At 35.4% G+C, this 15,930-nt stretch overlaps 1 pseudogene; it reads left to right on the forward strand.

The window, feature by feature from the left end:
- The first annotated feature begins 5,111 nt into the window (after positions 1-5,111).
- On the forward strand, positions 5,112-15,198 carry LOC122333052 (annotated as a pseudogene).
- The last annotated feature ends 732 nt before the right edge of the window (positions 15,199-15,930 follow it).

Below are 15,930 nucleotides of genomic sequence, written 5' to 3' on the forward strand. Positions count from 1 at the left end.
TACGTTTTTTTTCAAGTTTTATGGGTTTACTTGATCAGGCGTGCCTTTAAAATTTTTCTTGTCAAACTAAAACAAACAAAAAAAAAAAGAAATCTAGAAAAAATAAATGAGGAAAAATTAGTATGCAAATTTTATTTTTTTATTATTTGTTAAACTTGGAATACATTCTAAATTGCATGGTTTATTGAATCTGGAAAAATCGAAGCAGAAAAACAAATGAATAAAACACAAAGCGAGAGTAAGGCTTACAATACAGGCAGCACGACATATAGAATAAAGCGTCTTTAATGGATTCAGATCCGTTTGATGTCGTGTCTAATCTTCATTCATCCTCGCTGGTACGAACAGCTTTAGATTTGTCGCGTCGTTGCAGTGCGACTGAGTTGAGGGCTAATGGGATTGAAGTGAGAGTTGTGGTCTTGGGATTTTCTCAGGATTCGAGCAAAGCCCTCGGCGTTCACCGCAGAGACAAATCCCTCTGAAAGAGAAGAACTAGGCCGTCCTGGCATCTCGAGACGGAGACAACCCTCGTTTCGATCGAACCTCGACCGCTGCGTTGAGTTTCCAACAAATCTGATGAAATCTAGATAATAGTTTATTTTATTGGGCGTGCCACTGAAGAGCGTTTCTGTTTCCGTTAAACGCTTTCCTTTCGGCGTTCTATCTATCTATCTATTCGTGAGCTGAGCGTAGCTATGAAATGAAAGCGTAAAATGTAGCGACACGATTGAGAAAATCCAGCCGCCCCACAGAAATAAATGACAGTTTCACAAGCGTTCGGTGTAGAAAAGCGGCGTGAATATTTTACGATTTGTTGTTCGTTTTCGATCAAATAAGCGCAGGCGATGGAGACGTGTTTTGCTCTCACTGTACTGTTGTGTGCACGGAGATGTGTGTGTGTCATTGAATCTGCAGAAGCAGTGTATACTGATAGTGATGGGAATAACGGACCTTACTAATTGTGTTAGTATTATTTAATTTCAGTAATGCTTAATCAGACAAACGCGTTACCATTACTGACAATAAAATGTCTAGAATGTATTATGATAAATTATATATATATATATATATATATATATATATATATATATATATATATATATATATATATATATATATATATATATATATATATATATATATATATATATAAAACTGCTGAGTTTCTCTGCCAGTGGGCGGGCTAATGCATAAAAAGACGATCTTATTGGCTGGCACTTATCATCCCTGTTTTGATTCCAGCGAATCAATTCAAGTGAACTGCGTGATTAATATTCACGAACCCAGCAGATTAATCCTTAGTGCATTTTATATTTTAATTAGAAGAAGAATGCATGGTAGTTTTAGATTATAATTAAATAAATATGCATTTATACTTTATATGAGTATAATATATTTATAGCCTATTATATAAATTCTTGACTGACTGCTGCTATATGTCCGTAGATAAATAGTGTAGATGTACAATGCTTTATAATAATAATTTATTATATTTAGTTTCTTGTTTCATCCATTTAACATTTTAATATTAGGTGCATCCGAGTTTGCCGGTTGTTTATTTTTAATTTAAGAAACTCCATAGTTACTTTCCCTAGTAATTAGTTCCTTTAATTGGAGTTAGTTACCATCTGTGAGAAGTAACTAGAACTAATGACTTTTTTTAAGTGTGTGTTTGGACGTGAAAGGGCTGTAATGTGAGTCTTGATACGATTTCTGTGTTGAAATCATTAATAACCGTCACTGCAGATGAATGTTTGTCTTTGCTCAGAGCGACTTTATTTAAATTCAATATTTACCTTAAATGGTTTTGTTTGAAGAAAATCAGCCTGCATTTGCTGATCTGCTTCTGTGCACGCTTTTGTAAAATTATTTATATTTATTTATATTTATATTTATTTATATTTATATTTATATTTATTTATCTATTTATTTTTATATTTATTTATTTTTATATAAATGTATTTCTTTTTATATATATATAAATGTATTTTTTTATATTTATACATTTATTTATTTTATATATATATATATATATATGTGTGTGTGTGTGTGTGTTGTGTTTTATATATTTAATTTTATTTATATTTAATTATATAATATAATATTTAATTATATAATATAATTTTTTTCACACACACATATATATATATATATATATATATATATATATATATATATATATATATATATATATATATATATATTTCAATCACAGTGATGTTATGCATCTAAACGGCTTTCAGTTGAAGTTTTTAGTCCTTTATACAGCACTCGTGTGATTCAGAGCAGCTTTAAACGGTGATTTAATGAGAATCTGCTGAAAAGACAGTAGTAAGCGGTTAATGAATGCCCTAAAACCCATCGTCACGTACAGCTCTACTGCTTTATTAGGCTCTGGTTTGTCCAGGAATGAACACGGCAGCAGGAGGGAATGGTCTCGACGCTCCTCCTCGGTTCAGTCTCCTGCGAGCCGCGCGTGTTTTACGGCGCTCAGGAGAAAATGGCTGCTGTTTGCAGATCCTGAGCACATCTGTCAGAGGAGACCAGCCAGGAGAAAAAGAGCCTCCGCAGCTTCGCCTGTCCTGATTTCCACATCAATCACTCCCGCGGTTTCTTCTGGCTCCACGTTTGTGACGATTTCATCCTCGCTTTATATATTAACCTAGTTTGCGTTCATTCAGCAGGATTGTTGTTAATCTCTCTTTTAGGACCTGCTGGCGTTAACCATTTCATTACAGCAGTTTATTTTTTCTACCAGGGTTATTATTATACTGAAAATATAACCATGTAAATAAAACATTTTAGTTTATTAGAAATAAATGCGAACTGGAATAGATTTAAATGCGGTTAGTTGCTTCAAATTTTTTAGTTTAACTAGATAAAAATAATAAAAATCAATAAACCTTATTGACCGAAATAATAATAAAATGATTCATAAATATTTATATTAATGCGCATGTACTTTACAGGCTAAATAGAATTAGCGACGTTGGGAATTTAGATTATTTTGGTGTGTTTTATTTATTAAAATTTTTTTTTGTTCACGACACGTTTGAAAATCATTGGTTCTCCAGCAAATGCATCAAATATTACGTTATGCTTTGAATACAGTCCGACTGTAAAGCTGCTGAGAGAGCCGTGGGCTGTTTGAAGCCGTTTCCTGTAATCAGACGCCGCTTTGCAGTTCAGTCACACTTCAGGAAGCGCCGGGTTTATTTCTGGAGCACATTACTCAGCGAAAGCAGGCCAGATGCGTCCGAGGTGATGTTTATCCTGCGTGATGAACCCGGGCTCCGGCTCAAGGACGCTGGGATTCAGCACTCGTCTGTGTGTTAGATTACTGAACGCTTGTGATGCTGTTTGTCTCGTTCACCATCATCACATTGGGCTACTTCTGACGTCACACGACGGTGTTTAGTAGAGGACCAAAGGACCAAAAAACACCCTGTTTATCAGGAATAGAAGTATTTTTTTATTCTGTGACTTGTATTTCAAAGCAAAGTGTATAATGCATTTAAGATTAAGATGAGTTTGTTTTTGTCATCAGCTTTGTATAAGTGTCTCCGTAATGGATGTGAATGGGTGCCGTCAGTATGAGTCTGATAATAAACATCTCTATGGTCCGGAGAAGACAAAAGATGAATTCAGCATATATATAATATATATATATATATATATATATATATATATATATATATATATATATATATATATATATATATATATATATATATATATATATATATATATATATATATATATATATTATATATTATTTATATATTTATTTATTTACATATTTATTTATTTATATTTATAATTATTTTTAAATTATTTTTATTTTTTATTGTTTATTATTATTATTTAAACTCAAATTATTACTATAATTATCATAATATAATAACTTCTCCCCCGGTGAAAACGTCTATCTGCTGTTGTCTCTCACATCCAGACTCGTTTCAACTCGAGCACGTTTACAGAAAACGTTCATTTCCTCAAGAATGACTCTTTTAATACAGTTGTTGTTTCTATTTTATTCAAGCCTACTTTTTATATTTTTCACTCCTGGTCTGTTAAAACCAATTCAGATGTTTTGATTTGTCGCGAGAGGAGCGAAAATACAATTTTATAATCTTTAAGTATTTTATTTGCTGTGTTACTCCTCTTCTGTATATATTTGTTTTCTCTCTTAACAATGCCGTTTTGCCCTGCGTGTGTAACTTATAGGCGCATGTGACCTATTTTCCACAAAGTACGGTACTTTATTATTATAGTAGTAGTAGTTTTCTGTCGCTGGGTTTCGTGGTAATCTTCTGTATGCATGCAGTCGTCCTCTGTGTGAAGTAGAGGTCTGTAGGGACGCCGTCTCGTGTTGAATTCCCCAGGTCTGGTTTATCTGCGGCTCTCTCGTGACTCTGTTCATTAGCTGCATAATTACACTCCTCTTTAGTATAGAGCCGGCGTGCAGGCAGAGACAGTCGTGTCTTACGGGCTGGTTTGTGTCAGATAATGAACACTGGATGAAAACAGTCTCTCCAGGGTCCTGATAAAGACACGGGGCTCTCCTCACCCCTGCTGGTAGTGTTTATAACTACACCCTTCTGCTGCAAAGGGACTGAGAATCTAAAAACCTTCAAAACAAAAAAAACATTGCATGTACAAATGTCTAAAGTAGCTAAAAAAATATAGAAATAATGCTTATAAATTGCGTTTAATATGCATTAAATATAATAAAAATACTAAATATATAGTAAAGAATGCTTTATAAATAATTCTACGTATTGAAATTTACTATATATTTTTGTTTATAAAGTAACTTTTTGTTTTACAAATTTATATATATATATATATATATATATATATATATATATATATATATATATATATATATATATATATATATATATATATATATATAAATAAAAATTTTTATATTTATACATTTCCGTTGTAGCTATTTTAGTAGCTCTAACTGAATAAAAATGATATTAATTTACATTCAGTTACTATTTATTCTGATTAACAAGCGTGTTTATTTTAAGGCCGTGGCATAATGCATGTGATTTCCAGAAGAAAATAAGTCAGATGTTAATTTTCTGAATATCATGTTTCCGCGAGGCCGACCGAGAGCTCCAGCGTCGCTCATCCTCTGAGGTTGAGCTAAGATGAGCATTACCAGTGATGAAGTCAACTTTCTGGTCTACAGATATCTGCAGGAGTCAGGTAAAGCACCTGGAAGGGATGTGACCCGGGCTCTTCTGCTCAGGGCTTGTGTTAAAGCTGCGGTGTCTTGGTGCTGCAGGTTTCTCTCACTCGGCGTTCACGTTCGGCATCGAGAGTCACATCAGTCAGTCGAACATCAGCGGGACTCTGGTGCCTCCTGCTGCCTCATCTCTGTCCTGCAAAAGGGCCTTCCAGTACGTGGAGGCGAGATCAGCATCAACGAGGTGATCGTCTTCATCAACCTGGCTTTATCTGCAAAAGGATGCAAAATCAATTAATTACATAATTTAAAAAAAAACCAAATTTAATTAGTCCTGTCAATTAATTGAGTCATTGCATCCAAAATAAGTTTTTCAAACATACACGTATATTAAAATGTATTTATATGTAATATAATTTGTGTGTATTATTATTATTATTATTAATATAATAATATTATATATATATATATATATATATATATATATATATATATATATATATATATAATTTTTTTTTTTTTTTTTTTTTAATGCAATTGATCATTTCACAGCACTAAATTAAATGTATTCAAAATAATCAACAAGGATATTATTAACACTGTCAAGCCACTTTAGATTTTTATTTTCTCTGACAAAGAAATTCTATGACCATTTATTAAAAAATATAAAACTTAAACCCACTTATTTTATTTTTATTTTTAGGTTGTTGTTTTTAGTTATCCTTTATTTCAAATAATAACTTTTTTTTTTTTTTTTTTTAGTTTATACCAACCTTGCTCTAAACTTTTAAGCGCTTGAAATGATCAATGAATTTTTAAAACATGTCAAAACAACAATAATAAAATTTCAGTTGATAAAGATGGATATTTTTTTAATTTAAATTTTTGATTTATTATTATTATTATGTCAATCTCTTTATTTTAAGTAAAATAGAGCATTTTTACTAAAAAAAATGCTGAGATATTTATATTTTTGTATCATTTCATTTTAAAAAGACTACAAATGAATGTAAATATCCTAAATTAACGAACCATGAAGAAATCCAAGCCCCGGAGGGTATGTCTTGTCTCTTTGGCTCGTGTTTGACCGCGGTCTTGTTTCAGGATGGCACCGTGTTCGACGGCCGGCCGATCGAGTCTCTGTCTCTGGTGGATGCCGTGATGCCGGACGTGGTTCACACCAGACAGCAGGCGTTCAGAGACAAACTCGCCCAGCAGCAGAAAGCCAGCGGCTCCGGCGCGGCTCAGTCTCACGCCACCAAGAACGGAGACACGCCGCTCAACGGAGAGGAGAACGGCACCCACTCGCTCAGTACGTCTTCAGCCTGACTCCGTGAAGATGCTAATGGAGCCATGGGCTTATCCGTTGAACTGAAATGTTCATCCGTTGAACTGAAATGTTCAACTAAAACTTGAAAGACGAGACATTTAGTCGACTAAAACTAAACTGGATAAGATTGACAAGTGACTAGGACATTTAACACAGGACTTATATGCATTTATTTGGTCCAAAAAATTACATTTCAATAAATTGGTTTAAAATGGCTCTTCTTTTTGAATATATTTTAAAATGCAAATTATTTCTGTCAATTTTGAAAGCTGATTTTTTTTTTTTTGCATGATCCTTCAGAATTGATTCTAATATTCTGATTTGCTGTTAAAAACATTTACCATCATCATTATTATTATTACTTTGAAAACAGCTGAAAATGTTTTCTTTGAGGGTTTTTATTTTTTTATAGGAGCACAGGTTTTATTTTTCTCTGTTTCTCCTCTCAGATAATCACGTGGAGGCGATGGAGGTGGACAGCGAGGTCCAGATTCCCGCCACCGTGTTGAGGGGTCACGAGTCGGAGGTCTTCATCTGCGCCTGGAACCCCGTCACTGACCTCTTGGCCTCAGGGTGAGTTTCCATCTGACCTCTGACCTCAAGGGGCGGAGCTGGAGGTGTGATGACTTTGTACAGCTCACTCTTTTTTTATTTATTTATTTTTTTCTCCAGTGTGAAATCGCTTGAATTTCCTCAAATGTTTATCAATAATTACACAATAGACCTATATACTTTTTACTTTAAATATTTAATAATTATATAGATTTTTTTTTAATTAATTTTAATTTGTATAAATTAGTTATTTTATTAGTTTTATGAATTTTATTTAAATTTATTTTTATTAATTTAATACATTTTATTTTAACATTATAATATATAAATATATTAAACTAAAAAATTATTCAGAATTTATAATGCATGTATCGTATTTATAAAAAAAAAAAAGGAATCAAGATGAAAAGTGTTTATTACATTTGTTTGTGTGTATGCAAAAATTAGTGCATGTTCAGAAAACTTCATGCAGATTTGCAATGTAATCAATAAACTGGGGAAATATGGTGATATGTCCCTCATGTAGAAAATGTGCTTCTTTATTTGTGTTTTTGATGCGGCAGCTCCGGAGACTCAGCGGCGAGGATATGGAACCTGATTGAGAACAGCAGCGGCGACTCGACTCAGCTGGTCCTGCGCCACTGCATCCGAGAGGAGGTCAGGGCGTGCCCAGCAACAAAGACGTGACCTCGCTGGACTGGAAACGTGAGGCTCCGATAATCCTCCAATCTTGAATAAAAAGCACACTGGATGTTTGAGTGTCGTCAGGCAGCTTATGTAGATGCAGTGACCTCTGTGTAGGTCTTGGGCGCCTTTGTGGACCTGTCCGGTTTTAGCGCTCAACGCAGTGGATTCAAAATATCGCTGAGAGAGGTTAATGTGAGACGACGAAAGCAAGCGCTTGCGCACAGTGCACATTTGTCATTTCCTAGAAAGACGTCTGTCGTTGTTTAACTTGCATGAAAGACGCACGCATAGAAAGTGTGTGAAGTTCTACTTGCCTCTGATTCTCATGTTTTTACATGAAAAAAGTTTTTGGATTTCGGTCCTTTTGAATTAAATGCTGCGTGATACAAACACAATTGAAGAAGCAACTTAACTGTATATTATTTTAAACATTACGCCCTTTTATCAGACACATGATGCGCTGGTAATGTTTTTGCCAATCACGCCCTCTTGTGGCGGGAGAGAAGCCAAGCTTTTTTTTTGACTGAAATCATGCTTTTTAAATTGAAATATATTCACAAAATTAGATTTTTAGGTTTTCAGCCAGTTTGACAGCCCTACAAAAAACAGACGAAATGAGCTACACCAAAAAATCAAGATTAGTTTATTTTTTTTTTGATAGAAATCAATAGAACTGGTGTATTGTTTTTTTATTTTATTTATCACTTGAAATATGACGGAATCTTAAGTGAGATCTCCAGACTAAACAAATAAATAAATCTTGAACTTTGATAATTAATATAGGCTACTTTTTCCTAGTTTTGTCCAGCCTTAAAATAATTTGAATAGAAAATCATGAGAAATTGCAATTTTAAAAATCAATTCATTTTTGTTCTCCAACTTAATTTAAGCACTATTAAAAGTTTCAGCTCTTTAATCTTCTGAAATTACAGGATTTAAAAATGGATTTATTTATTGTTTTATATTTTAAGTATTTAAATTTGAATATAATTACATAACTGCAGCTAATTTAAAATACTTTAGTAATTTAAATAAATCAAAATGTAATTATATTTAAAATTAATAAATCGACTAATAAGCAGGGAAATATATTTAAAAAATATATTTTAATATTAATTTGTTGCCTATGAAACTAAGAATATTTTAAATAAATCATAGGAAAAAGCACTATCTCTCATCTTATAAGAATGATCATCAGATCGCTTTAACATTTAAGTTTTGAATGCATTATATTTTTAATCACTCATTTATGTAATAGCCCTTGCGTGGTCCTTAAAAGTCAATTTTACTCTGTTTAGGCTCTGGCTGAATTCATCGTGGCCCCCTGGATATAATTCTAATGAGCTGAAAGTTTGTCTTCTTTCCTCATTGCGTCTTGTTTCTGTCTCCAGAGTGACGGCACGCTTCTAGCGACCGGGTCTTATAGTGGTTTGCAAGAATATGGACAAAAGATGGTAAGTGAAGTGATTTCTTGGCATCAGAGCAGGCCGTGAGTGTCTCGTTTAACCAGCTGGTTTAACCCGTTAACCAGGTAATCTCAGCAGCACGCTCGGGCAGCATAAAGGACCCGATATTTGCACTCCGTGGAACAAGAAAGGCAACAGCATCCTGAGCGCGGAGTGGACAAGGTCCGTATCTGATCCGGGCTTTTCTCATTTGAGCTGTGCATTCATGCATTCAGAGGGACAATTTTTTTTTAAATAGTTATATAATTTCATAGTTGTATATTTTTCCTGCTGCAGACGACAATCATTTGGGGCGCTCACAGGGAGAAGCCAAGCAGCAGTTCCCCTTTCATTCAGGTGACTTTACAGCGTTCATTTCAAGAGATTTTAACATTTGTTTTCAGGTTTATTAACCCGTATGTTGGGCCTGTGAAACAGTTTCATGTTTTTCTTTTTAATGGCTAAAATATTTGTTGTTCAAAGGCATGTCAAATAATTTGAAATGGTGGAGATTATGCAATATATCAGTAATTAATTAAAAGTTGATAAGCGATTACGATTGAAGGCTCTATGAATTCAGTTTTAGTTCATTTCCAAATTCTGTTATTTATTTTAAATAAGTAATCTACTTTTTTATTCTTTATATTTAAATAGTAGTTAAATGTAACGAATTAGATAAAAATATAAAAAGTGACTTAAATGCATATTTTTAAAAAACTGTTGATACACTGTAAAATAGGCATATTAATAATATTTTGTAATATTTAAAAGCGGTGTTAAATTTAAATTTATAAATGAAACTAACAAATTATGTGCTGTCTGTTTGAACTTTTCTGGGATGTAAGAATTAATACAGAATAAGCGGTGGTAATTAAATAAAGACACACCACAGTAACAATTAAATTAAGAATGTGTTTTAAAGAAAGTGTGACACATCTGTGCTTTAGCGTCCAAATTTAAAGACAGAGAAAATTGTGATGTTCCCTCAAAAAAAAAAAAATAGTAGTAGTATTACGTTGAAGTACATTCACCTGTAAAATAGTCATACGTTTCTGTTTCCATTCAGTTTCTTTGAATTGAATGGAGCTTTTATTTTGGAGGGTTAGTGAATGTAAGTGTGTGTGTGTGTGTGTCTCAGCGCCGGCTCTGGGCGTGGACTGGCAGAACAACAGCACCTTCGCCTCCTGCAGCACTGATATGTGTATTCATGTGTGTCGCCTGGGCAGTGAGCGACCGCTCAAGACCTTCCAAGGGCACACGGTGAGCAGCACACACACAGACACACGCACACAGACACACGCACACAGACACAGACACACGCACAGACACACACACGCACGCACAGACTCACGCACGCGCAGACAGACACACAGACACACACGCAGACACAGACTCACGCAGACACAGACTCACGCGGAGCACAGACTCACGCGGAGACACAGACTCACGCGGAGACACAGACTCACGCGGAGCACAGACTCACGCGAGCACAGACTCACGCGAACACAGACTCACGCAGACACAGACTCACGCAGACACAGACTCACGCGGAGCACAGACTCACGCGAGCACAGACTCACGCGAGCACAGACTCACGCGCGACACAGACTCACGCGAGACACAGACTCACGCGGGCACAGACTCACGCAGACACAGACTCACGCGGAGCACAGACTCACGCGAGACAGACTCACGCAGAGACAGACTCCACGCGGAGACAGACTCACGCAGAGACAGACTCACGCAGAGACAGACTCACGCAGAGACAGACTCACGCAGAGACAGACTCACGCAGAGACAGACTCACGCAGAGACAGACTCACGCAGAGACAGACTCACGCAGACAGACTCAAGCACACAGACTCAAGCACGCGCAGACAGACACGCACACACACACACAGACTCACGCAGACACACAGACACACTCACACACAGGGTTCTCCAGCAGCTGATAAACGTGTGTGTGTTTGTTTGTTTGCAGAACGAAGTCAACGCCATTAAATGGGACCCTTCGGGGACTCTGCTGGCCTCCTGCTCAGACGACATGACGCTGAAGGTAGAGTTACGTCCCAATATTTATTTGCACCCATGTTTCTACATGCAACACTTCCTTTGATCGGGTCGCCTGGTTTTATAAGCGTGTATGTGTGCAGTCTTATGCAAAAGTTTCAGCACCGCTTGATAACAGATTTGGGTTATTTTTATTAAAAGATGTTAACACAGTCTCACTTGAAATGTAAAAAATGTGCAATATTTTCAGCAAAAATTGATGCACAGTTACTTCTTATGCCATAAATTGAACAAAGAAATAAAAACATTATTATGGCTCTCTTAGAGTTGGATCTCATTAGTAAATGCAACCTACAAATACTTCAAACACACTCAACCACAATGGGATCCTCTAAACAGCTGTGTAAAACAGGAGAAGGATACAAGAAGATAGTCCACTGATTTAAAAGTCATTGAAGATTTGGGGTAGATCTTAAAGAGAGTCGTGCCATAAGTCAGCCAAAAGATATCACAGAACTAGAAGCATTTTCAAGGAAGAATGAGAAAAATCCCAAGTACACGATTGAAAGACTGCCATTAAAAAGTGTTACGAAGTACTGATTATGTAGGGTCTTCAATTAAAACAAAAAAGACACCAAAATCTGTTATCAAGGGGTGCCTAAACTTTTGCGTAGGACTAATAAATGTGATCGAACTGTGTGTGTCTCACGGCAGATCTGGGTATGAAGCAGGATTCATCGTTCACAATCTTGAAACACACAATAAAGAGATCTACACCATCAAATGGAGCCCGACGGGCACCAGCAAGCAACAACCCCAACGCTAACATGCTGCTAGCCAGGTACCTGCTAACCTTACCCCAGACATGGGATATAAAAGAAACAGTGTCAAATTACACCAATGACATTGAGCTGAGATATGAATATATATATATATATATATATATATATATATATATATATATATATAGATAGATAGATAGATAGATAGATAGATAGAGAGAGAGAGAGAGAGAGAGAGAGAGAGATATAGAGATAGATATATATATATATATAGATAGATAGATAGATATAGAGATAGATATAGAGATAGATGGATATAGATAGATATGAACTATATATATATAGAGAGAGAGACAGACGGAGAGAGAGAGAGACAGGCGGAGAGAGAGAGAGAGAGAGAGACAGAGAGAGAGACAGGGGGAGAGAGAGAGAGAGAGAGAGAGAGACAGAGAGAGAGAGAGAGAGAGAGGGAGAGAGAGAGAGAGAGAGAGAGAGGAGGACGGGAGGGCGAGAGGGCAGAGAGAGAGAGACAGAGAGAGAGAGAGAGAGAGAGAGAGAGGCGGGGAGAGAGAGAGAGAGAGCAGAGAGAGGAGAGAGAGAGAGAGAGAGACAGAGAGGCGGGGAGAGAGGGAGAGAGAGAGAGAGAGAGACAGAGAGAGAGAGAGAGAGAGAGAGAGAGACAGAGAGAGAGGGAGAGAGAGAGAGAGAGAGAGAGAGAGAGAGAGAGAGAGAGAGAGAGAGAGAGAGAGAGAGAGAGAGAGAGAGAGAGAGAGAGAGAGAGAGAGAGAGAGAGAGAGAGAGAGAGGGCAGAGAGAGAGAGAGAGAGAGAGAGAGACAGGGGAGAGAGAGAGAGAGAGAGAGAGAGAGAGAGACAGAGGGAGAGAGAGAGAGAGAGAGAGACAGAGAGCGGGAGAGAGAGAGAGGAGAGAGAGAGGCGGGGGAGAGAGAGACGGGGGAGAGAGAGAGACAGAGAGAGAGAGAGAGAGAGACAGAGAGAGAGAGAGAGAGAGAGAGACAGAGAGAAAATATATATATGTGTGTGTATGAAAAACATCATTTAAAATGATTAAAGTTAATTACATTAAAGTAGAATAGATGAAAATAGATTCAAAGCAAGATCAAAATTAAGTTAATGGAGAAAAAAAAAGAACAAATAAATAACAAAATAAAACAATATATTTTAAATTAGAGTAAAATAAAAGGATTAAAGCAATAAATAAAAGGAATCAAAGTAATGGACTAAGGTTAAAATAAATGAAAAGAGATCAGATTTAATTCAAAAATAATTTAATTACTAAAATTATTCAAATTAATACAAATTTGATTTAAGTAATAAAAATTGGAGTAAACATTAATAAATTAAATTTTAAATCAAATTTAATTAATGTGCAGTGTATAATTTATATAACCAAAATAGAATTCAGATTAAAATGCATTTAAAATAATTTGTTCTAATGATTAAACAATACATTGACTGTTCAGTATTGTAGTGAGTAGGGAAAAATTATAATACTTTAATACTTTTTCAAAATAATAATAACGGAGAATATTTATAATATTTATTTATATTTATATAAACAATATAAAAAATAATATTTATTTATTAATATTTTATTTTACACAAGATTTTACACAAGGTGGCAGTCATCATATTTGTGCTGTGTAGTAGTTTGTCTCCTGCTCTGCTCCTCAGCGCCTCGTTAAACTCGAGCGGTGAGGCTGTGGGACGTGGATCGAGGCGTCTGTCTTCACACGCTCACTAGACACCAGGAGCCCGTCTACAGCGTGGCCTTCAGCCCCAGCCGGACAGCTGCTGGCCAGCGGCTCCTTCGTGACAAGTGTGTGCACATCTGGGACACGCTGGTGAGGACGGGCTCCTTCTTCCTGGGTGCGATGAAGGTGAAGATGATGATGGTGGTGATGGTGGCGTGTGTGTTTCTCCTCAGGCGGAGCGCTGGTGAAAAACTACAGAGGAACCGGGGAATATTCGAGGTCTGCTGGAACAGTGTGGGAGATAAAGTAGGAGCGGCGCTTCTGACGGATCGATGCGTCATCTACTCCACGGTCTGAAAGAAATCACCACCAGTTTCAGGAGTTCTACCATTGTGTAAAAAAACTAAAAACTTTGTGCTTTAGTTTCATGATTAGAATGTTAAAAAAATAAATTAATAAAAAAATTAATTCAAATTAAATTTCTAGACTAATAATAATAAATTTATAGACTATAATAGTTTTATTATTTTAAATTGGAGGTAACTGTTTCAAGCGTTTATTTTAATCAAAATGTAATTTTAATAATAGTTAGTAATATTTTTAGTTTTTTTTTAGTTTTTTGTTTACATTTTTAGGTTTTGTATTTAATTATTTCTACGCATTTAGATTTATTTCATTCAGTATTTTTTTCTATATGATTTTTATTTATTTTTTTACTTTCTAGTTTTATTTCAATTCAGTTCTTGGTGCTTCCACTAATTTCCTAATTTTCATTCGATTATAATTTATCTAATATTTAAGATATTTTAGTTTATTTAGATTTCACACCTTTTTATTTCACCTTTTAGTTTAAATTCAGTTTTAGTTTCACGTGCTCCCGTTAAAGTTAAATCTGTAAAATTACTAAAGAAAAAAATTTAAATGTAGTCTGAACCAAGTTTTCCATTTAATGTTAGGTTTTTTTTTTCTTCAGCTTTAATTTCTTTGCATAATTCTACCTCCTGATGCTATTTGTCAAATACAAACATGCTATTTATATACCTCTCTGTATAATACACCTTCTTTCTTTCCACACCTTATGTTATATTTAAAGTGATTTACATTGAGACGGTCTCTGCCCTTCATATCGTCATATACTTCATATCTTGCTCAATTTATACACCATTTTATTTTATATTTTTATTTATATGCTTTATTTGCACTTCTGGTTAGAAGCTAACTGTATTTTGCATTTAAAATGTTTTATTTAAATTGCATTTTAAGCTAATATTAAAGTTTATACGCTTATCATTTAGCGGAATAATAATAATAATAATAATAATAATAAAAAAAAAACTTTCAGTTGGTTTACCAACTGTTTTTTTTTTTATTTCAATGCACAAAAATCTTTTAAAGTTTTTATTGACGATGATAAACCCTGTCTTGTTTTTCCAGGTCTGTGTTCTTGATTTACGGAAATAGCTCTCAGCTAATCTTGGTTTCCTCCGGTCCATTGAGACCAGCGGCTCCCGGGAACAGAATCCAAATGTTTGAAACCAAAATTAGAGGAAGCATCCGCTAGAGACGGTCAGAAGCGCTGTTGAGGCGGCTCGGTCGATGAAGAGCGGACACGCCGTTTGATAGCCGCTTTTTTTGGGGTGTTTGGATGCGCTGGCGTCGCTTTCGGGTCGTCTGACCCTTCAGTGGAGAACAAACTTGAGATCAAGACGAGCTCTCCTTGCAGGAGAACCAGAAACTCTGATTGTTTTGAAAGCGTCAGCTTATATTAGATACACAGGTGTAAAAGCTCCCCACTGGATGTACATTTAATGAATGTAAAGATGTAAATGAGATCATAACACGCAGATTTTATAAACTGTGTTTATATGTTTATAAACTAATCTTTTTCCTAAAGTCTTTGCATTTCTATGTTCTTCCCGTTTTTGTTTTTCTGATTTGGTCTCGGAGGTTTCCTCTCAGCGTCGCAGTCCGGTTCTGATCGGACCAGACTTCCTAAACAGAGAAATAATTAACGCGCTCGCTTCTGAATGACTCCGCCCACCTCGACATCTCATTGGTCCAAAATATAATAGAATTTTTATGCAGACAGGAAAACTTGAATATATGTTTGTCATGGCCATGGATTACAGTAAAAAAGTGATTTTAGTAAATCTTGTTGTTTTATTTCGTCCCTTCACTTTGATTTAATTAAAAGTGGGAACCAATTAG

The sequence above is a fragment of the Puntigrus tetrazona genome, unplaced genomic scaffold, assembly GCF_018831695.1.
Source record: "Puntigrus tetrazona isolate hp1 unplaced genomic scaffold, ASM1883169v1 S000000175, whole genome shotgun sequence".
Taxonomy (NCBI): Eukaryota; Metazoa; Chordata; class Actinopteri; order Cypriniformes; family Cyprinidae; genus Puntigrus; species Puntigrus tetrazona.